Source organism: Melospiza georgiana, chromosome 16 (assembly GCF_028018845.1).
Source record: "Melospiza georgiana isolate bMelGeo1 chromosome 16, bMelGeo1.pri, whole genome shotgun sequence".
NCBI classification, from domain to species: domain Eukaryota; kingdom Metazoa; phylum Chordata; class Aves; order Passeriformes; family Passerellidae; genus Melospiza; species Melospiza georgiana.
Genome location: NC_080445.1, coordinates 47,145 through 69,157, shown reverse-complemented (window position 1 = coordinate 69,157; position 22,013 = coordinate 47,145). Strand labels below are relative to the sequence as shown.

The 22,013-nt window shown below is 42.6% G+C and overlaps 2 long non-coding RNA genes across 3 annotated transcripts; both read left to right on the top strand.

The window, feature by feature from the left end:
• Positions 1-4,550: 4,550 nt before the first annotated feature.
• Positions 4,551-7,801, top strand: LOC131090270 (uncharacterized). Its single transcript, XR_009115309.1, has 3 exons — positions 4,551-5,268; positions 5,418-6,395; positions 7,545-7,801. It is a non-coding gene; the product is annotated as an uncharacterized LOC131090270 (long non-coding RNA).
• Positions 7,802-11,690: 3,889 nt separating this feature from the next.
• Positions 11,691-13,823, top strand: LOC131090271 (uncharacterized). 2 transcript variants are annotated; one of them, XR_009115311.1, is made up of 4 exons: positions 11,691-11,955; positions 12,733-12,797; positions 13,408-13,471; positions 13,764-13,823. It is a non-coding gene; the product is annotated as an uncharacterized LOC131090271 (long non-coding RNA). The 2 variants fall into 2 exon arrangements; XR_009115310.1 differs by lacking the exon at positions 11,691-11,955 and having other exon boundaries at positions 12,561-12,797.
• Positions 13,824-22,013: the final 8,190 nt, after the last annotated feature.

Here is a 22,013-nt window from a genome sequence, read left to right as displayed (position 1 = left end):
GCCGCGCTCCGTCCGGGGCCGGCAGCGAGCGCGGGGTTCGGCCGCTCCACGTTCGGCGGTGCCGTGGCTCGGAGGCGCTTTGGAGGCGTTGATTGCATCGCTGGGTTCGGTTTGCAGCGGCTGTCCGCTAAGGGTTACGGTGTTCTTCCTGAGCGGCACGGTTCTCGGTGCCGGTAGGGATGATAAAGGTTCGTTTCGGATTGGGTTTTGTAGTCGGATATATATTTTTTTTGGCGGGGTGTTATTTTTAGAAGGGCGCGCAGTGGTTTTTACGGGTCGTAGCGCGAAGCAGCGGTTCGCATTTTAATTCTGTTGCGGTGGCTTTTATTAGCGTGAGTGTGTAATGTTTGTTTTGGGGGGCTTGGGGTAGCGTCCTGTCGTTCATAGCAGCGGGTTTTTAATCTTTATAATTGCATGTGTGTTTATCGTCTTCCAGGGCTTTTATTTGTTTGGTTTGTTTGATTGTTGTGTATGTTTTATGGTTACGGGTAATTTGGGGGACATTGTTTATGGTTACGTTTGTCTTTAGTCTTTGTGTTTGTTTCTAGGTGGTATTTTCATTTTGATAGCTTGAGGCACTATGGGTTTATTCAGTGGGGAATAATTTTTTTGTTGCAGATTTATCTGGTTTTTGGTATTATTCTTGTTGTTGGTTTCTTTATTTTCCTTTTTTGTTGTTGTTGTTGTCTTTTAATGTATTTGCGTATTGTTTATCAGGGTTTTTTTTGGGAACGTGGGTATTTATATGGTGGGTTTTTAAGGTATTTATTTATTTGGGTAGTTAATTTCTTAGTTTTTAGTGGTTGAGATGTTTTCCCATTTTGTTAATTAGTTCAGGTTTTAAAGTTATTTTTACAGAGGATTGTTTATTCTTTGAGTTAGTGTAGAGGTAGAATTTTGTTGTTTTTTATTTTTTTTTAGTAACGTCGTTCAGGGTGAGTGGCACTGGCTTGAGTTTAGTAGATTGGTTTGACATTTTTTTAGTACTTTTTGTAATTTGCTGTGTGTGTTTCTAGAGGATTTTCTTTTATTTTGGTTCCATTTTTCTGTCGTGATGAGAATTGTTATTGAAAAGAGTGTTCTTTGTTTTTTTGCTGACACTTGTTTAGCTGTTGGAGGTCTCTTGATGTTTTTGGAAGATATTGGTGGGAATTTGATGCTGTTTGTTCTGTCATTTCATTTAGGAATTGGATTTTAAATATGCAATTATGACTCTAACTATATTGAAACGAAAGAAATAGATGTGTAGCAATGGGAATGGGCCAATTTTATTTTTATATATTCGGTCAATTTTTAAAATTTAACATGTAACATAAGTCATTATATGTTACGATAAGTTACTCTAATTTTAAAAGAATATTGTGTATGTTTATAGATATATGAATAGAGAATATAAATGTAAATACAACCCCAAAAAATACAAATATATAAATGTATTGCAACTACATGGAGATCTATAAAAAATTAATAATAAATTGTAAATGTAAAATAACATAAATTGATACAATATATAATACACGTAATACTGCATATATTTTTTGAAAAATATTAGAGGAAATGGATATAAAATAGATATAAATACTGATGTGATATACCTATCTATTTATATCTATCATTTGTTGTATATTATGATAAATATAAATATAAAAAAAAATTAGGTAGTTTAAAATAATGGATGGTTTTGTTTTTTCTTTGCCAAAGCAGGGCTTTTAGTGTAAAAATTACAAATACAAATAATATAAAGGTAGAAATATAAGTATAGAAATATATCATAAACACATTAAAGATTTATATAAAAATTAGAAATATAAGGAAAAATAAGTTGTAGCAGTAGATATGGTAAATAATTTAAAAAATAATTTCCGTATATTTTTGAATAAGGTGCATATTAAGTATAGTTATTAATATAATGAATCAATATAAACTATAAATATATATAAAATATCAACAATCTATAAGAAGGAATAAAAGCTCTGTGTCACGTGCAGCAGTAGAAAATTTCAGGCTCCCAGGGAATAAATAGTTTTCTTTAAATAATTTTCGTTTTGGTTTTTTTTTTTTTACTCCCGGGTCGCCTGAAAGTTTCTACTGCTGTACGTGACACAGAACAGCTGCTTTTTTATTCTAAAGGTGGAAATGTAAACCAAGATCAGAAATACAAGAAAGGGAAAAGGGAAGGGGAAGGGGAAAGGGAAAGGAAAGGAAAGGAAAGGAAAGGAAAGGAAAGGAAAGGAAAGGAAAGGAAAGGAAAGGAAAGGAAGCAGGAGAGCAAGAAGGAAGGGAAGTGGTGAAAAAAAAAAAAACCGAGTGAAAAAAGTAAAAAGAGTTGGAGGGAAAAAGAGAGGGCATTGGGGAGGAGCGGTGCTGCCTCAGGTGCTTCCCCGCCGTGGGGCGAAGGACCCGTTTGATGCCCAGGAGGGACTGCAGCTGCCGGTGGCTCCCGGGGGACGGAGCTGTGGCTGTCAGCCCGAGACTACAACTCCCGGCAGGCCGTGCTGCTGGCGCGGCGTGTGACGCAACGGCCGACGCGGCACATGAGTGGCTGGCGTGCCAGGCGGTCGCGCGGGGCTGTGCGCGGGCAGCTGCCGGCGCCTCTCCCGCGCGGGACGGCGACGCTGGAGGGGCGCAGCCTCCGTCTGGCCGCCCGCCCGGTGCTGAGCAGCGCGGAATGAGCGTCCGCCCGGTTCCTCGGCCTCCCTCAGCGGTGCCGGGGGCGGGGGCGCTTCCGCACGCCGATGCCGGAGGGCGAGGCGGTGCTTTGCTGCCGCGGGCCGGGAGCTGCAGGAGCCGCCCCGGGCGAGCGGCGCCGGGCGCTGCCGCGGTCCCGGTGGGGCGGCTGCCCTCGGGCTGGCGGAGGCGCCGGAGGAGCCCCCGAGCTGCAGCCGTCTCCCTCGGGCTGCTGCCGGTGCTGCGGGAGGAGGCGGCTCCGCCGCGTGTTGGGCGCTGCGAGCAGGGAGCGCTGCGGTATCGCCGGCATGACGGGGCTGCTGCCTGCGTTAGTGCTCGTGGCTCTTTGTGCCGTGACAGCGGATGGAGCGGCGCTGGGCGGTAAAGCCAGAGATGGCCGGGAGAATGCCCAGCGCAGGGAGCAGGCGGGCTGTATGCTTCGGATGGCACAGGTGCGAGCTGCAAAGTCACCCCCCCTTCCGCCCCTGCCCTCCCGAGCCCCGGGGAAAATGCTTTCCAGCATTGTCGAGCTTCTGAGAGACAAAACTTGTGATTTGACACTTGCATCCAGAAAAGGTTTCTGTCTAGATTAGCAAATGCCTAAATTGTTCTTGGTTACGTCCCATGACCGGTTTTAGGCAGTGACTTCATACTGCTTTTAGGATTTTCTTGTACACTGGTGAGAAAATAGGCAGGTCTGATAGTGGTTTCACTTTTTTTCTACTTCACGTTCCATAAGATTCTTTTATCCAAGCGATTGTTTTAAAATTCTACTGTAAGCGTTTGTGGTTCACTTTTTTTTTCTTTGCAGCACCCGGGCCTTTTTTTTTTTCTCTAAATCGGGAGTAAATATAGCTGAGTAAAATTACCTTGGTTATCTTCCTTCTCTTTAAACTTAATTGTTTTTATTAATAATTCTATTTGAATATGCAGAAAAAGTGGGTATGTCCTGTAATCTATGCTAGCTTTTCTCGTTTACAGGGTACTCACAAAATATGTCTCCCTTAGTGTCCCACAGAAACATTCTGGGTGAAATCTGAATTAAGGTATGTGTTTTCAAATAAGTAATCAGTTTAGATATTTGCCTGTGTACCTTTTCCTGTAATTCAGAGCTTGTGTTCTGTGGGTTTTATGATAAACCTGTAAAACATGTAAGAATGGTTTTGCAAGTCTGAATCGTTGAAGGCAGCAATAAGTGGATTTAAAGCCTGTTCTTGAGCAGACAAAGGGGAAAAGTGTGACTCTGATGCTGAACTTGTCATTTTTCATTTGACTTGCCTTTAATTATTGAAGAAGAGAGAGAACTAGGAAAAGAAATAGAATTGATTATTGAGCACTCCTAAAAAGCTCACCATGATTCTGTGTAGAGCCAAAGTGAAGGATGATGGAACAGAGCTCTGTGCATTAGAAGGAAATAAACCTGATGTCCACACAGAGTCTTACTAATTTCTGTTTTTAACATGCAAAATAAGTTTAGGAAGTGTTGGAAGTTAGTATTTTGGGAAAGAAATGGCAGTTCCACAAAACATTCCATTCCATTTAAGAGAGGCCCTTGGACTGATTCATGTTGTAACTGCTGTCACTGCAGTCAGTTGGTGGTTCAGCCTTGAAACGTGCACTTGGCCTTCTATAAAGCACTGTTTTGTTTGCCTTTCAGTGCTATGAGTCTTGATAAATTGGAGAAGTGCCCAAGAGAAATTCATCATCCTGAGATACAAAAGGTAGGAAGTGACTTTTTTTGGTTTGGTTCTTTTTCTTTATTGTTTTCTGGAAATAGAAGTAATTAAGTATAGATACTACTGGTTTATTTCTTCCAGTAGCTGATAATACTAATACCAATAATAATAATAATAAGAGTAAAGTAATACTACTTAAATTGTCTTTATTTATCCATTGAACTGGCCATTTTAAATCTAAACTTCTAAACACAAATCAAACCATCATCCTTGTAGAATCTTTAATAGGAGTGGGCTAAAGATCCTGGTTTTGTTTACAGGATTTATTGGTTCATGAAGAGCAAGAGGTAAGTACAAGCCTAACTACCCTCTAGCTCACAGACCTGCCCGGTGAATAGAGCTTTGTTTTTTTGATGGGCTTGTGATGACTTTGAGATCAATTGCTCATTCATTACAGTAAAAAAAAAAAAAATTGTTTTGAACATGACAGCAAAAATAACTTTAAGCACAACTTAATAATAATAGATCACCAATTTTAGTTAATAATTTTATGCTATACTCTTGGGTGAGGGAAGACTCGGACACTCAATATGAGATCAGCAAGCTATGTTTATTGCAGAGAGTATCAGACACTTATACAGCACATAATAAGCTTATGAATATTCTGTAAGCCAAGCGATCTATTGGTTAAACTATACCATCAACTCTTCCTCATTCCTTTGGGCCTACATTCCCTATTTCCCACGTCTCTCTGTCTACTTGTTATCCTACCCAGCTAGGCCCAGGCACACGCTATCTTGCAGGTGCAAAACTCAAAAATACCTGTGTTCGGTACTTTCCCAGCTCCTGGTCGGCTAACGAGCGAATGTCTGCGTGACCTCTGTCATGGAGCCATTTCTCCACACTATACTATCAAAGTTTAAAGGTAAATTATTATATATTAGGAGATGGTGTAAAGTGTATGTTGTAATGTGTAGGATATATACAAAGATACGTACTTGAAAGTCCGGAGAGGAAACAAATTTTTACGCCTTCTGTTTGACTGTTTGTCATATATTTGGTTTTATTTCCCAGGGATCAGTGAATTTTAACTCTGGAGTCCTCTATGCTAAGGATGCTCAGCTTACAGATGATGAAATGTTCAGTAATGGTGAGTTTTTCACCTTCTCCTTCATTGTTTTGCTCATCTGAATAAAAAAAAAAAAAGGCAAGATTAAAGAAAAAGCAATAGTTTTATTATTTTTACCCTGTTATGTCTGTTTCCTCAGTATTTGCTGGAGCTGTGCTTACCCAAGGTTTGGGTAAAACAAGCTTTGGGTTCCTTCTGTCTCACTGGGAGTTGCCCAATTCAGTTGCATCTGGTGAAATTCACCCTGAGACCTTACAGAACCAGCTCCAACTACGTGAGAGCCATTTGCAGTTCTCTCCAGACGCCTGGAGAATGGGCGACGTTTCTGAGGATCCGGCGAGCGTGCTTCTGTCAAAACTCAGTCTGTGAAATTTCTGGGGAAAACCCTTCTGTGTCCTGAAGGGTTCAAACTCTGGTGAGGATCCAGTTATCAGGTGCTCACCTGGATGGTTCCAGCTGCCAAAGGTAACACTTGTACTCTTGCCCTGTAGTTTACATCTATTGTATTTTTGTTATTTTGCAGGATTTTTTGTCTTTGCAAAATATTGTGCATTTCACTCTTTGGAACCTCTCAGATGGTTCTTTGGTGCAGCACCACCCCATGGGACACTTGGCTGCTGTCCTGAAGGGGTTGGTCGCTAGAATTGTGAATCCTGGAGAGTTTATAAGTCTTCTGTCCCCAGGGAGGTATCATGCTTGGTTTACTTTTGTTCTGTTGGTTAGGTGCTGCTTCTCGTTGCAAGTATGAATTTCAAACTGCCCTGTTCTTTTTTTAACTGTTTTCCTGGTTCTCTCCGTCCGGCAGGGAAAGACTCTCGTATCCTTGTCGTCGGGCTCGGTGCTGTCCAAGAAGATACAGAGACTAAAAAAATCATAAGAAGCAAAATATGACTGCAGGGAAAAGAAGCTGGAGAGAACAGAAGGTGATATTGTTATCCTTACCCTGTATTAGAGACATCCGCTGTGCTTTGATGCTGGCAGCTGCCGGGGGCTTGTTAGCTCTTTGTAGGCAGGTGTAGGTGTTCACTTGTAGGTTTTTTCTCTGTTCAAGTCAATTCAAACTTTGCTAAGCTTATATTTTCAGATTACTCTGTAGCACAGTCCAGCATGACATTTTTGAATGTTGTAAAAATACCATGTTACTTGGAAATGGCTAATGAAGAGAAGCTTTAGGGGAAAATAAGATGTCAGGGTTGGGAGATGTGAGAAGAATTGTGTGGGGATGTTAGACTGAAGTAAAGCACACTTGAAGCTGGACTGGCACGCTGGCAGGTCCCCTATTAAACAGTAGTGCTGAGATTAGCCTGGGGGTTGCCCATTGTTTCTGTAGAAATCAATGTTTCCTGGTCTTCAGAGGGAAGCTGCTTTGAAAAGCTGGAAGGTGCAGCATGCTGACAATCCCCGTGCTTTGGATTAAAAGTAGATTTCAGAAGGGTCCTAGGCTTTTGTCTTTTCCTGGAAGTCGATGTAATCCTGTCGAGGAGTTTTTAGTTCTGTGTTGCCATGTCATCCATCAGAGCCCTGCTGTACTAATCATCATACAAGTACAAAACAAAAAATCAGACCCTGTCCCAAGCACTTAGAGCCCAGAACACGATTTCCTCGGGCTGCCATTTGCGTGCCATCGGTACTCACCACGAATTGAGCCCTCTGGCTCTGACAGAGCCCCTGGATGCTGACGGAAGGGGGCTGGTCACAGACCCTGGAGGTGCCTGTCCCCCAGGGAGGGAGAGGACGAGGCAGTGTGGCCTGCAGGGAGGGTGTCGTCCCCAGAGAGCAGCCGGCGACTCCATCCCTGCCCGGGGCTCCGGGTGCACCCTCGGGGTGGACGCCTGCCCTCAGGTTTCCCTCTGGGCACCCGGGGAGGGAACCAGGTCCATCCGTGTGGCAGCTGCAGGGCCTGCAGGCTCTGGGCCCTGGAGCCGAGTGAGCCTGAGCTGCTGCATGCTTGCTGTGAGCTTTGGGGTGAGCGTGCATCACTGCAGGCCTGGGATGGATTGAAATGCGCTGAGGAAAGCAGAGGGAGGGAGGGAGGGAAATGCTCTGTTAACATGTGCCAATTCTTCTGTCAGACTCATCACGGCGGGACAGCGTGAGGACTGAAAGTGTAAGAAGATGTGGAGGGAAACAGAGAATCTGACAGGAGCAGCGAACGCACGAGTGCACGAATTTTGCTTTTTGCTTGGATGTAAACTCAGGAGTTGAAAGGAATTTGGGAGTGAGAAGGGACATTTCAGAAGGAGAAGAAGAAAAAGAAGTTGTTGTTGTTGCTACAGTCCTGGCAAAAGCTTTTGTTCTAGCTAATAAAAGAAGTTAGTTTAAAAAACAAAAAGGAAAAAATGTAGTGTTTTTTTTTTCCTTCACTATGATATGCATTGATGGTATATGGTGTGTTGTTTTATTTCTTGGTATTATTAACTCTGTGTAAATTGTTTTTTGAGTGAAGCTGACTTTCTGGATGGGTTGGTTTGTATTTGAGGCAGGATTAATTTCAGTAGGGTTCTTTCATAGATTTCTGATGGGTATTACTGGGACTTTGGTTTTGTTTACTGTATGTATGAACCTAGAGCTTTGGTAGGGCCAGCTGGGCTGCTGGAGTTTTGGGTGTGAATTTATTAGATGGCTTTTGTTAAATGCAGTTTTTAATTTTTGAAATGTTTTTCAGTGTAGTGGTTTTAAGGTGGTTTTTAAGAATTCATTGTATTGTTTTATCTTGTTTGTAGTTGGTGTATGATAAGGGATGTGGTGTGACCTTTTGGACATTATAGTTTTGGTGTTCCTAAGTTCTGATTTCTTTCTGGTTGGATAGTTTTTTTTATTTTTATTTTTTGGGACAGGAGCATTTATATGGTGGGTTTTTATAGGCAATATGTTTTTTAATTTAGGTAGTGATATTTTTTAGTATTTTAATAGTTTAGGTTTTTTATTTTCATGGTTTTAATTATTTTTTTTAATTTTTTCAAATAACTTTGGTAGATCATAGGTTATTATTTGTGCATTAGCATAAAGGTAGAGCTTTGGGGACTTTTTTTAGTAATGTTTAGGGTCAGTTGTGCAGTTTTGAGTCTAGTGAGTTGGTTTGATTTAATTTTTATTGGGTGTTAGTTTTTATTAGCAGTTGTGTCATTTTCAAGGTGTGTTTGAGTTTTTTGGGGTTTTTGAGATATCATTTTAGGAGGAAGTTTATGATGAGCATGTGCGGAGGTTTTGGGCCACTTTATAGTGGGATTTAACATTTATTTATAGTTAGGTTTATTTGAGTTTTTATTAGGGTTCAATGACGTTGTGGGATATTTGTTCCGTTAGTAATAGAAATAGGTTTTGTTTTGCTGTGCTGCGATGGGATGGGCGTGTGCTGCGTGCCGGTGCTGACAAAGGTACAGTATTGTTGTGGCTCTGGTGTGTTGGGCTAATGAACTTCTATGGTTTAATATAGAGATGAAAATAGAAATAAATATACATTTAAAAATAAATCTAAAATTAGAGTGGTAAACATAAATATAGATAACAGATACATACATAAAACTAAAATACATGGTATATAATTGTAACATATTATCACATAGATAAATGATAGTCTATTATATATATATATATACACACAAAGATAAATAAATATAGATTGTAAATATAAAAATATTTAAATAGAGTTAAAATAAATTGGGGGTGTTATTAGGTTATAGGCTGGGGTTTTTAAATAAATGACAGAAATAAAATATCAATTCAGATATACAAATATATATACAAATACAAATCTCTATAAATATTTAATTTAAATAAATATGAGTAAAAGAAATATACAATACAGAAAATATATATCTATTATTATGTTAGAAGGTTCTCTCTAATATATATATATCTATGAATAAAATAAATAAAAATATCCATATAAATATCACTATAATTTTGAAAAATAAATTTACTTCCTGCATTTTAAATCTGGTTCAAATAAAGGGGTGTCCTTGGTTTTTATTTGGTTAGAGGCAGGAGTTTTATTTTAAATAATATAAGGAATATAGAAATGTGGATCTTAAGATAGGAATATATAATAAATATATAAAGAGAAATTGCTAAAGCATGACTATACATTTATATATAAATATATGTAAGTAATATGAAGAGTTGTAGTATAGCATATAAATAACATTATACGAGAATATAAATATAAAAATATGTAAATATAGTTTAAAAGAAAGGGAATGTTTTGGCTTTTATTTTAGTAGAGGCAGGGGTTTTATTTTGAATATTATAAGTGTTAGAGAAGTAAAAATCTTGACGCAGAAATATTTAATCAATGTATAAAAATATGTATAAAAATATATAAATAACTACTCGCATCAGATGTAATATAGAATGTAAATTTATTCATAACTTGACATTGCTAAAGATAAATGTATAAGTAAGCAATAGACATTAACATACATTATTATAAATACAAATAGGAATATAAAAATCAGACATAAGGATAAAAGCTATTTAAATATTTTTTAAAAGAAAGGGTTTGGGTCTTTTTTATTATTGGGTTAGAGGCAGGGTTTTTATTTTAAATAATATGAATGTAGATATTATTGTTATATATTTCTAAATATTGAGATATAAAATCAAGATATAAATATATATATAAACACAAAATATAAGTAAATATAAATAATAGGAAGAGATGGAATGGAGAATACAAATAAGAGTATACATTAGTATGCATTTTAAATGTAAAAGTGAATATGAACCTGGAAAATAGAATTTTAAAAAATATTTAAATACCGTTGAGAAGACTGAGGTTCTTTTTGGCTTTAATGAGGGGTTTTATTTTAAATAATGTGTTACAGATGTAAAAATCCTAACACAGAAAGATTTAATAAATATATAAAGATATGAGTAAAAGTATATAAAAATATAAGTAATAGGAACACATGTAACATAGAATATAAATTTATAAATAAATCGCTAAATATAAATGCAAAATCGATCATACATCAGTAAACATTTTAAATATAAATTTGAAAAATATTTTTTAAAAAAATTTAAATACAGTTGAAATGAAAGGGGGTTTTATTTGCCATGTATGGGGTAGAGGCAGGGGTTTTATTTTGAGTACTGTGAGTGTTAGAGAAGTAAAAATCCTAACAGAAATATATACTTACTATGTAAAAATATGTATAAAAATATAAAAATAAATTTAAGTTTTAGGGATATATGCAATATGGAATAGAAATGTATTCATAAAAACAAATGTATAAATGGACAGTGTAGAACAATATACATTATTAAATAGAAATGTGAATATGAATATGAAAAAAACAATTTATAAAATATTTAATTTTGTATTTTAAAGAAATTGTTGGGGTTTTGTTTTGTTTTATCCTATTAGATTAGAGGCAGAAGTTTATTTTTCCTCTTCCCGGTTGTTTTGGGGCGTTTATTTCAGAGCAGTTTTCGGCGGGGGTCGCCCCTGTTCTCTTTTGCCGCCTTCGCTGCCGCAGCCCCGAGGCGCGCTGCGCCCCCGGCCGGGGCGGGCGGCAGTGCTGCCATCTCGTGGGCAGAGCGCGGTACTGCAGCCCTGCACCGAGAGGCCGCCACCTTGGGAGTGGCGCGTCGCGGATGTCGCGGACTTTTAATTGACCTTCTCAGCAGGGCGGCGAAAAGGGCGGGGAAGTGGAGGACCGGGTGGGTGTAACTGGACTGCCTGCATGGAATACTGACCCCGGCGCGGCCCCGGTGGTATTTTCTATGGCGTTTCAAGTGTACCCGACACATGCTGTGGTCTCAGCGGCGCCGCGGGCGGGCGTGTTTCGGCGGGTTTGTGAGAGGCATCTGGGTAAACGCCTCGCTGTGCCGGGGTCCTCTCACGGCCGCCTTCCCGCCCCGAGGGAGCCGAGCCGGGCCGAATTGTTCCTCAGAGCCGAAGAGCCGAATGTGGGCGAAAACAGCCGAGTTTCCCCGAAGAGCCGAGTGTGGCCGGAAACAGCCGAGTTTAACCGAAGAGCCCAGTGCAGCCGAAAATAGACGAGTTGAGCCGAAGAGACGAGTTTAGCCGACAACAGCCGAGTTTAACCGAAGAGCCCAGTGCAGCCGAAAATAGCCGAGTTGAGCCGAAGAGACGAGTGTGGCCGACAACAGCCGACTTGAGACGAAGAGCCGAGTGTAGCCGAACACAGCCGACTTGAGACGAAGAACCGACTGTAGCCGAACACGGCCGACTTGAGACGAAGAGCCGATGATAGCCGAGTGTAACCGGTACCGAGTGTAGCCGACATTGGCCGCATTTAGGCAAAGAGCCGAATATGACCGACTTTAGCCCAACCGGGCCGAAGTTCTGCCGAAGAGCCGGAAAAGCCGAATTTAGACGAAAAGCCGAACCGAAACGATTTTAGACCTAAGCCGAACCAAGCCTAATTTAGCCGAGTTTATTTAAACAGAACCGAACGACGCCGCAGCGCTCTGCCTGCACAGCGCCGGTGCAGACGGCAGGGGGCGGTGTATAAAGTGAGTATAAAATATCAACTATATATAAGAAGGAATAAAAAGCTCTGTGTCATGTGCAGCAGTAGAAAATTTCAGGCTCCCAGGGAATAAATAGTTTTCTTTCAGTCATTATAGTTTTGGGATTTTTTTTACTCCCAGGTAGCCTGAAAGTTACTACTGCTGCTTTTTTATTCTACAGCTAGAAAGGAAAACCAAGATTAGAAATACAAGAAAAAGAAAGGGAAAGGGAAAAAAAAGGGGGGGAAAAAAAAAAAGGAAAGGAAAGAAAGCAGGAGAGCAGAAGGGAAGGGAAGGGAAAGGGGTGAAAAACAGAGTTAAAAAAAGAAAAAGAGTTGGAGGGAAAAAGAGAGGGCATTCGGGAGGAGCGGTGCTGCCTCAGGTCCTTCCCTGCCCGGGGGCGAAGGATCCATTTGATGCCCGGGAAGGACTGCAACTCCCGGTGGCGGGGGACGGAGCCGTGGCTGTCAGCCCGACACTACAGCTCCCGGCAGGCCGTGCTGCCGGCGCGGCGTGTGACGCAACGGCCGACGCGGCACATGAGTGGCTGTCAGCCCGAGACTCCAGCTCCCGCCAGGCCCTGCTGCCGGCGCGGCGTGTGACGCAACGGGCGACGCGGCCCGGCATTTTTCTCTAAATCGGCAGTAAATACAGCTGAGTAAAATTAGCTTGGCTTTCTTCCTTCTTTTGTAACTGAACTGTTTTTATTAAAAATCCTATTTGAATATGTGGAAAAAGTGGGGATGTCCTGTAGCATATCGTAGCTTTTCTTGTTTACAGGGTGCTCAGAAAGCATGCGTCCCTTAGAGTCCCACGGAAAGGTTCTCAGTGCGCTCTCTATCAAGGTATGTATTTAAAATTAAGTGATCCCTTTAGATATTTGCCTGTGTACCTTTTCCTGTAATTCAGAGCTTGTGTTCTGTGGGTTTTATGATAAACCTGTAAAACATGTAAGAATGGTTTTGCAAGTCTGAATCGTTGAAGGCAGCAATAAGTGGATTTAGAGCCTGTTCTTGACCAGACAAAGGGAAAAAGTGTGACTCTGATGCTGAACTTGTCATTTTTCATTTGACTTGCCTTTAATTATTGAAGAAGAGAGAGAACTAGGAAAAGAGAGAAATAGAATTGATTATTGAGCCCTCCTAAAAAGCTCACCATGATTCAGTGTAGAGCCATAGGGAAGGGTGATGGAACAGAGCTCTGTGCGTTAGAAGGAAATAAACCTGACCTCCACACAGAGTCTTACTAATTTCTATTTTTAAAATGCAAAATAAGTTTAGGAAGTGTTGGAAGTTAGTGTTTTGGGAAAGAAATGGCAGTTCCACAGAACATTCCATTTAAGAGAGGCCCTTGGAAGGATTCATTTTGTAACTACTGTCACTGCAATCAGTTGGTGGTTCAGCCTTGAAACGTGCACTTGACCTTCTATAAAGCACTGTTTTGTTTGCCTTTCAGTGCTATGAGTCTTGATAAATTGGAGAAGAGCCCAAGAGAAATTTTTCATCCCTTGATATAAAAGGTAGGAAGTGACTTTTTTTGGTTTGGTTCTTTTTCTTTATTATTTCCTGGAAATAAAAGTAATTAAGTATAGGTGCCACTGGTTTGTTTCTTCCAGTAGCAGGTGATAATAATAGTAGTAGTACTAGCAAAAATAATAATAGAAATAATAATAATAGTAATGTAATACTACTTAAACTGTCTTTATCCATTGGACTGGCCATTTCAAATCAAAACTTCTAAACACAAATCAAACCATCATCCTTGTAGAATCTTTCACAGCAGCAGGCTAAAGATCCTGGTTTTGTTGACAGGATTTATTGGTTCTGGAAGAACAAGAGGGAAGTACAAGCCTAACTTCTTCTAGCTCACAGACCCGTCCGGTGAACCCAGCTTTGTATTTTGATGGGCTTGTGATGACTTCGAAATCAATTGCTCATTACAGTTAAAAAAAATTAATGTTTTTTTGAACGTGACAGCAGAAATAACTTTATGCACCAACTTAATAATGATAGATCACCAGTTTAAGTTAAAAATTCATGCTATACTATCAAAATTTAAAGGTAAATTATTATGTATTAGGTGATGGTATAAAGTGTATGTTCTAATGTGTAATGCAAAGATACATACATACCTGAAAGTCCTGAGAGGAAACAAATTTTTATGTCTGCTGTTTGATTGTTTACGATACGATATTTGGCTTTATTTCCCAGGGATCGGTGAATTTTAACTCTGGAGTCCTCTGTGCTAAGGATGCTCAGCTTACCGATGATGAAATGTTCAGTAATGGTGAGTTTTTCACCTTCTCTTTAATTGCTATGCTGATCTGACTAAGAAAAGAAAAAACAAAAGCAAGAGAAAAAAAAAAGGATGGTTTATTATTTTTTACGCTGTTATGTTTGTTTCCTCAGTATTTGCTGCAGCTCTGCTTACCCAAGCTTTGGGTTCCTTCTGTCCCACTGGGAGTGGCCCAATTTGGTTGCATCTGGTGAAATTCACCCTGAGACCTTACAGAACCAGCTCCAACTACGTGAGAGCCATTTGCAGTTCTCTCCAGACGCCTGGAGAATGGGTGACGTTTCTGAGGATCCGGCGAGCGTGCTTCTGTCAAAACTCAGTCTGTGAAGTTTCTGGGGAAAACCCTTCTGTGTCCTGAAGGGTTCAAACTCTGGTGAGGATCCAGTTATCAGGTGCTCACCTGGATGGTTCCAGCTGCCAAAGGTAACACTTGTACTCTTGCCCTGTAGTTTACATCTATTGTATTTTTGTTATTTTGCAAGATTTTTTGTCTTTGCAAAATATTGTGCATTTCACTCTTTGGGCACTCTCAGATGGTTCTTTGGTGCAGCACCACCCCATGGGACACTTGGCTGCTGTCCTGAAGGGGATGGTCGCTAGAATTGTAAATCCTGGAGTGTTTATAAGTCTTCTGTCCCCAGGGAGGTGTCGTGCTTTGTTTACTTTTGTTCTGTTAGTTAGGCGCTGCTTCTCGTTGCAAGTATGAATTTCAAACTGCCCTGTTCTTATTTTAACTGTTTTCCTGGTTCTCTCCCTATGGCAGGGAAAGACTCTCGTATCCTTGTCGTCGGTCTCGGTGCTGTCCAAGAAGATACAGAGACTAAAAAAATCATAAGAAGCAAAATATGACTGCAGGGAAAAGAAGCTGGAGAGAACAAAAGGTGATATTGTTATCCTTACCCTGTATTAGAAACATCCGCTGTGCTTTGATGCTGGCAGCTGCCGGGGGCTTGTTAGCTCTTTGTAGGCAGGTGTAGGTGTTCACTTGTAGGTTTTTTCTCTGTTCAAGTCAATTCAAACTTTGCTAAGCTTATATTTGCAGATTACTCTGTAGCACAGTCCAGCATGACATTTTTGAATGTTGTAAAAATACCATGTTACTTGGAAATTGCTAATGAAGAGAAGCTTTAGGGGAAAATAAGATGTCAGGGTTGGAAGGTGTGAGAAGAATTGTGTGAGGATGTTAGACTGAAGTAAAGCACACTTGAAGCTGGACTGGCACGCTGGCAGGTCCCCTATTAAACAGTAGTGCTGAGATTAGCCTGGGAGTTGCCCATTGTTTCTGTAGAAATCAATGTTTCCTGGTCTTCAGAGGGAAGCTGCTTTGAAAAGCTGGAAGGTGCAGCATGCTGACAATCCCCGTGCTTTGGATTAAAAGTAGATTTCAGAAGGGTCCTAAGCTTTTGTCTTTTCCTAGAAGTCGATGTAATCCTATCGAGGAGTTTTTAGTTCTGTGTTGCCATGTCATCCATCAGAGCCCTGCTGTACTAATCATCATACAAGTACAAAACAAAAAATCAGACCCTGTCCCACCCACTTAGAGCCCAGAACACGATTTCCTCAGGCTGCCATTTGTGTGCCATCGGTACTCACCACGGAAGGGAGCTGGGGATTGTTGCAGCTGTTGGGAACAAACCGCTTCTCGTCACACAGAAATGGAATTGGGACGACGCTTCGGCCAGCCCCTCTCTGCCGTCGTCTCCTGAATCTGCAGCAGAGCAGTTCCAGTCCATCCGGGCACGTGTAATCCAGTTCCTGATGATCTGAGCACACGGAGCAGCGCTCAGCTGCTGTGGGGGGCTCACGGAAGGCAGAGTGTGCATTGTCATCTTCCTGAACCTACAGACGAATCAAAGTGAGAAGCAACAGCGTGGAAATCAGTCGCATATATGCTAAATAAAACTTGCAGATTTTTTTAAGAATTGTTGTTTCTTGTTCTTTGTTGTGCCTCAGTGCTTAGAAAACCTCCCTTTAAAATCAGTTAAATTCATCAGTTGAACCTTTGTTTGCAGACCCTCACTGAGCAGAATTCATTGCAGACTCAGTGCACGCTGTGCTGGCCTCCCGGGAGTGTGAGGAGCTCATGTGTGCTACGTTTTGCTTTAGGACGCTCTAAGGTATTTATTCCTTTTGGGATACATGATGAGAATTCCCAAGAGAGGTAGTTATAAGGTATGACATCGGGAAAAAGCCTGTGTGGTTAGAATGTTGTTGCTGTCAAAAGTTAATTTTTTCTTAGCCAGTAGTTAGCTTTTTGCTTTATTTTTGTGGTATCAGTATTTTATTGTTTAAAAAATTCCTTCAAAATAACTTCAGTGGCTGGCCATCAGTACCTTGTTCAGATTTGCCTATTTGCTTGTAGCTAAAATGTTCACATCTTGTTTATCATTATATTTAAGAAACTGCTGCCCAGCCAACTAATAACTGAATATCCATCTGTCTGGGACACGGGGAGAGGATTTAGGTAATGTCTTTGTTTCCAGAAAAAAGTTGTAGTGTAGTTTCTAAATAGAGGAGAAGGGGGTGAAGACTCGGGGCTCTGATGCCGTTGGGGCACCCCAAGGTCCCAAGGAGAAGGAGCCCCACTGGGGTGCAGGAGCAGGTGTGTTCTCATCTAATAATGAACAAATTATAAATATAAATATGACAATTATAAGCATGAAAATATTTTTAAAATACTTAAATAAAGCGGGTTTTCTTTATTGGTCAATAGGCAGGGTTTTGATAGTAAAAATTATAAATACAAATAATATAAAGGTAGAAATCTAAGTTTAGAAATATATAATAAATACATACAGATAAATATAAAAATTAAAAATATAAGAAAAAATTAGTTGTAGCAGTAGATATTATACATAATTTAAATAATAATTTAAATCTATTTTAAAATTTTATATATATAATATATCATTATTAATGTAATACATCCAAAGAAACGATAAATTAAAATATGAATGTATAATTATACAAAGTATAAATAAAAAATATTTCAATATCCTTTAAAAGAAGGGGTTTTTTTATTTATTTGGTTAGAGACGGGGTTTTTATTTGAAATAATGGAAGTATTATAGAAGTATAAAACTAAATATAGAAATATACAGTCAATATGGAAAGATATTTGTAAAAAACACGAGCGAACGACGCCTCCTCCGGCCTAATGGAACGAGCTCAGCCGAACCAAGGCGAGACTGGCGGAGTCTGACGGCCTCGAGCGAACCGAGGCCAGGCTTGCGAGGCTGCGTGAACCGAGCCGAGCTCAGCCGAACCGAGCCCGCTGCTCTCGTGCGCGCTAATTAGCGCGAGTGCGGTCACAGCCCAATGAGCTCCTGTGCAACGCCGCGCTCCCGATCGTGTCCGTGCGATGGCCGGGCCGCCCGCGGGACGCGGCAGCAGGAGAGCCCCGAGCCGGGCGAGTTTAACGTGAGGCGGCGCCGCTTGCCCGCCGTCAGGGAGCCGAGCCGAGCCGAGCCGCGCCGAACGTACAGAGCGGCTCCGAGTTGGGCCGAAGCGAGCCGGGCCGCGCCGAGCGCAGAGAGCGGCTCCGAGTTCGGCCGAATGAAGCCGAGCCTTGCCGAGCGCAGAGAGCGGCTCCGAGTTCGGCCGAATGAAGCCGAGCCGCGCCGAGCGCACTGAGCGGCTCCGAGTTCGGCCGAAGCGAGGCGAGCCGAGCCGCGCGCACTGAGCGGCTCCGAGTTCGGCCGAAGCGAGGCGAGCCGAGCCGCGCCGAGCGCACAGAGCGGCTCCGAGTTCGGCCGAAGCGAGGCGAGCCGAGCCGCACCGAGCGCACAGAGCGGCTCCGAGTTCGGCCGAAGCGAGGCGAGCCGAGCCGCGCCGATCGTACAGAGCGGCTCCGAGTTCTGCCGAAGTGAGCCGAGGCGCCCCGAGCGCAGAGAGCGGCTCCGAGTTCGGCCGAAGCGAGGCGAGCCGCGCCGAGCGCACAGAGCGGCTCCGAGTTCTGCCGAAGCGAGCCGAGCCGCGCTGAGCGCACTGATCGGCTCCGAGTTCGGCCGAAGCGAGCCGAGGCGCCCCGAGCGCACAGAACAGCTCCGAGTCCGGCCGAAGGGAGCCGAGCCGTGCCGAAGGGTCGAGTCCAGCCGAATGCAGATGACAATGCCCGAGTTTAGCCGACTAGAGCCGAGTTTAGCCGAGCAGCTGTGAGCCTTGAGGTGAGCGTGCATCGTTGCCGGCTTGGGATTGAGTGAAATGCGCTAAGGAAACCAGCTCTGGGGAGGGAGGCAGGGAAATCCTCTCTTAACGTTTACCAATTCTTCCGTCAAACTCATCACGGCAGGACAGCGTGAAGACTGAAAGTGTAAGAAGATGTGGAGGGAAACAGAGAATCTGACAGGAGCATCGAATGCACAAGTGCACGAATTTTGCTTTTTGCTTGGATGTAAATTCAGAAGTTGTAAGGAGTTTGGGAAGAAGAAGGGACATTTCAGAAGGAGAAGTTGTTGTTACAGTCCTGGCAAAATCTTTTGTTCTAGCTAATAAAAGAAGTTAGTTTAAAAAACAAAAAAAAAAGTGGTTTTTTTTCTTCACTGTTATATTCATTGGTGATATATGGTGTGTTGTTTTATTTCTTGGTATTATTAACTCTGTGTAAATTGTTTTTTGAGTGAAGCTAACTTTGGATGGGTTGTTTTGTATTTGAGGTAGGATCAATTTCAATAGGTTTCTTTCACAGAGTTCTCATAGGTATTACTGGAATTTTGGTTTTGTTTACTGTATGCATAAACATAGAGATTTGGTAGGGCCAGCTGGGCTGCTGGAGTTTTGGGTGTGAATTTATTAGATGGCTTTTGTTAAACACAGAATAATTATGTAAGGTAACAGCAAATTACCCAATCACCCAATTTATCCAGCTATGTAACCTTACCACAAAGTTTTATATCTTGCCAGTTTTCTGTTCTTCTGCTCCAAGTAGTTGTTGCAAAAAAGAAAGCACGGTTACTTTTCTGAAGACTTTTCTTCTATAACAAGCCCTTTACTGCCCTTGAATGTGAGTCAGAGGAGCTAAACAGCTGCAGCTGCTCTGAGGGCTTGGTGGGATTCGCCCCCTCCCTTTTCCTGGGTGCCATGGGAACGAGAGGCGGGCACCATCAGGGGTATATTAACCCCAGCCGTGGCTGAGGGGCTTCATTCCCTCTCGGGGATGTGCTGGGGTAAGAGCTCTTCTCTCATTTCAGGGAAGAGGCTCTTTCAGCTCGTCTCAGCTTATTTTCAGCAGGTGTTTCTGGGCATCTAAAGCACAGAGGCTTGGAAGATTCTGTGAAGAAAACAGCATAGAACACAGGGAATATTTAGGTTTGTGATTTTGGGTTTTGTGTTTAGGGGTGGTAAAGTGCCTTTGAAATTTTTGGTTTTGCACTGTTTTTTTTTTTTTTGGTTGGATTTTTTTTTGGTGGAATTTTTTGTTTCTTAGGTTTTCTTTTTGGGGTTTTTGGTTGGTTTTCATTGCTTTCTTTGATTTTTTGGTAGTTTCTGTATTTTTTTTTTTTTTTGTGGGGATTTAGGTGTTTTGGGTTTTTTTATTTTTGTTTTCTGGTTTAGTTTTTTGTTGTTGTTGTTGTTATTGTTTTTTTTTTGTGTTTTTTTTTTCTTTAATGGAGGAGTGAGACTCCCTGAAATTCCAAGCTGTGTCAAGCACAACAGATTCTCAGCAGATTCATCATGTCTTCAGAGGGATCTGCCCAGTGTCCAAGATGATGTTTGAGACTCAGGCTTCTGATGAGTTGAGGATTGTGACTGGGAGAGGGAGAGTGTTCAGGTATCCAGTTTAGGAGTTATTGGGAGGGGGTTTGCAGGCAGCAGGGTGAGAAAGGGTGTTTATTTGTTTATTTGAGGCCCCCCCCCCCCCCCCCACAAGGCTGTTCAGAAGCCTAGCAGAGGCATTCCCATGTCTTGCAGCACACAAGGTCATCCACTGTACTCACAGCAATGCCATTTAACTTTGCCTTTCTCTAACCCAGGTGCCACCCCTAATGAAGGCCACAGCCTTGGAATCAGGATGAAACTGGAGCCTGAAGGAGCCAGGCACGCTCAGGAAAGGGCAAGTAGCTGCCTGTGTGGGATTTGGCCCACATAACTCTGGACTCACACTTTGGTTTTGGTTTTCTTTATTGGAGGTGACCGAGAGGCTCACAGGCCATCACAGAGCCCTCCGAGGCAGACTCATTTCAGGTGCAACGTGGATTCCCCTCACTGATCATCCAAAAGATAAGTTTGGGGCCACGGCCTGGAGATGGTAGAGTAGCAGGTTGGGAATCCCTGGGACAGATTTAAAAATGAGCAGAGGAGAAAGCAATCTTCTCCAAGGGCCTATTAGGACAGCTAAAGGGAGAGGCTCTACTTTTGATGGCAGATGTCAGGCGGGCAGTGCAGAACAGCTCCGGTGTGCGTCGTGTTGTCCGGTGTGCTGTGTTCCCTAGTGTGTCTTTGGGGTCCCTTTTGCCCTCTTCCCTCGAGGCCCTCACCACAAGCATGATGTGTCGTGTTTCATGTCCCCCTGTTTGTCACGTTCTGTGTCACGGGTGTGTGCACACATTTGTGCCGGAGCTGTTCTGCCCTGCCCATGGCCTGCTGCAGTAGGACAAGCCTTGGGGAGTTGAAATTTGTCATGTGGGCTGTACTTGGGCTCTAGATGCTGTTCCTAGATTGACATAAGGTGTTTGCAGCTTGTGAGTTACCCTGGTGGTGTTTGACATATGTTCTAACTTTCTTTCAGGTGCAGATGCATTCCATGTGTGGCAGAGGGTCAGGGTTAGGAGGTGCCGGGCCTTCTTAGGAGTGCGGTGAGTAGCAGAGTGGTGGGGTTTTGGCCGAAGTGGTGCCAAGATCAGGCACTGATGTTTGGTTCTTTTTAATCTAGCTGTCTGAGAGACACCAGCCCGGTGCCAGCAGGACCTTCCCAGGTGACGAGGTGGCCTTTCTATGCACGTGACAGGGACCAGCATCCCCAGATGTCTGAGAGATAAGTAGAGGGCTGTGACCCACAGAGGGGATGAAGGCATGGTGCTGGTTTGGGAATGACTGGGAGGGGTTTTTGAGTGCAATTTGGAGGGGGGGGGGTGTTCATGAGGTGGCCCCTTAAGCCCCATAAAAGCCACGTCTCACTTTTGATCGCAGTGCTGAGGTGTGCAGGGCAGAGCAGTCCCGGGGTGTCTCGTGTCCTTTGTCTGTTGTGCATTATGTGTTTTTTGTGTATCCCATATCTTTATCTTAGGGGGGCCTGTCAGAAACCTTGGCATCCTTGTTAGCATCTGTGATCTCTGCATTCCTTGGCCTGGCACCCGGGCGACAGAACTTTTGACTCGGGAGCTCAGACATGCATCAGACTCTCTTCTCTCTTTGGAAGCATCCAGTCAGGTGTCTTGTCAGGTCTTGTTCTGAGCTGTCCGGACAGCTATGCCCCACCTGGATCCCTTATGGTGGATTAGGACTTGTAATATTACGAGGTTAGGTAGAGGGTTTTGACTGTAGGTTTCCTAGGCATCCAACTTTAATTTATTCCAACAACTGCATTCAATTAGCATCTTCTTCCTCCAGGGTTTTCTGAGCCTCATCAGCTCACCATCGGTCTCAGCTCGGTCATCTCCCTTTGCATTCTCTCAGTCCTTGCAGCCATTTTCCTTGCCAAGAGATTTCTGTTCCTGTTGTGTCCCCGTTGTCTGTCCTGTCCTGTCTGTCCTGTGTCACGGGTGTCAGCACACGTATGTGCTGGAGCTGCTCTGCCCTGCCACACAGCCTGGTGCGATAGGAGAAGT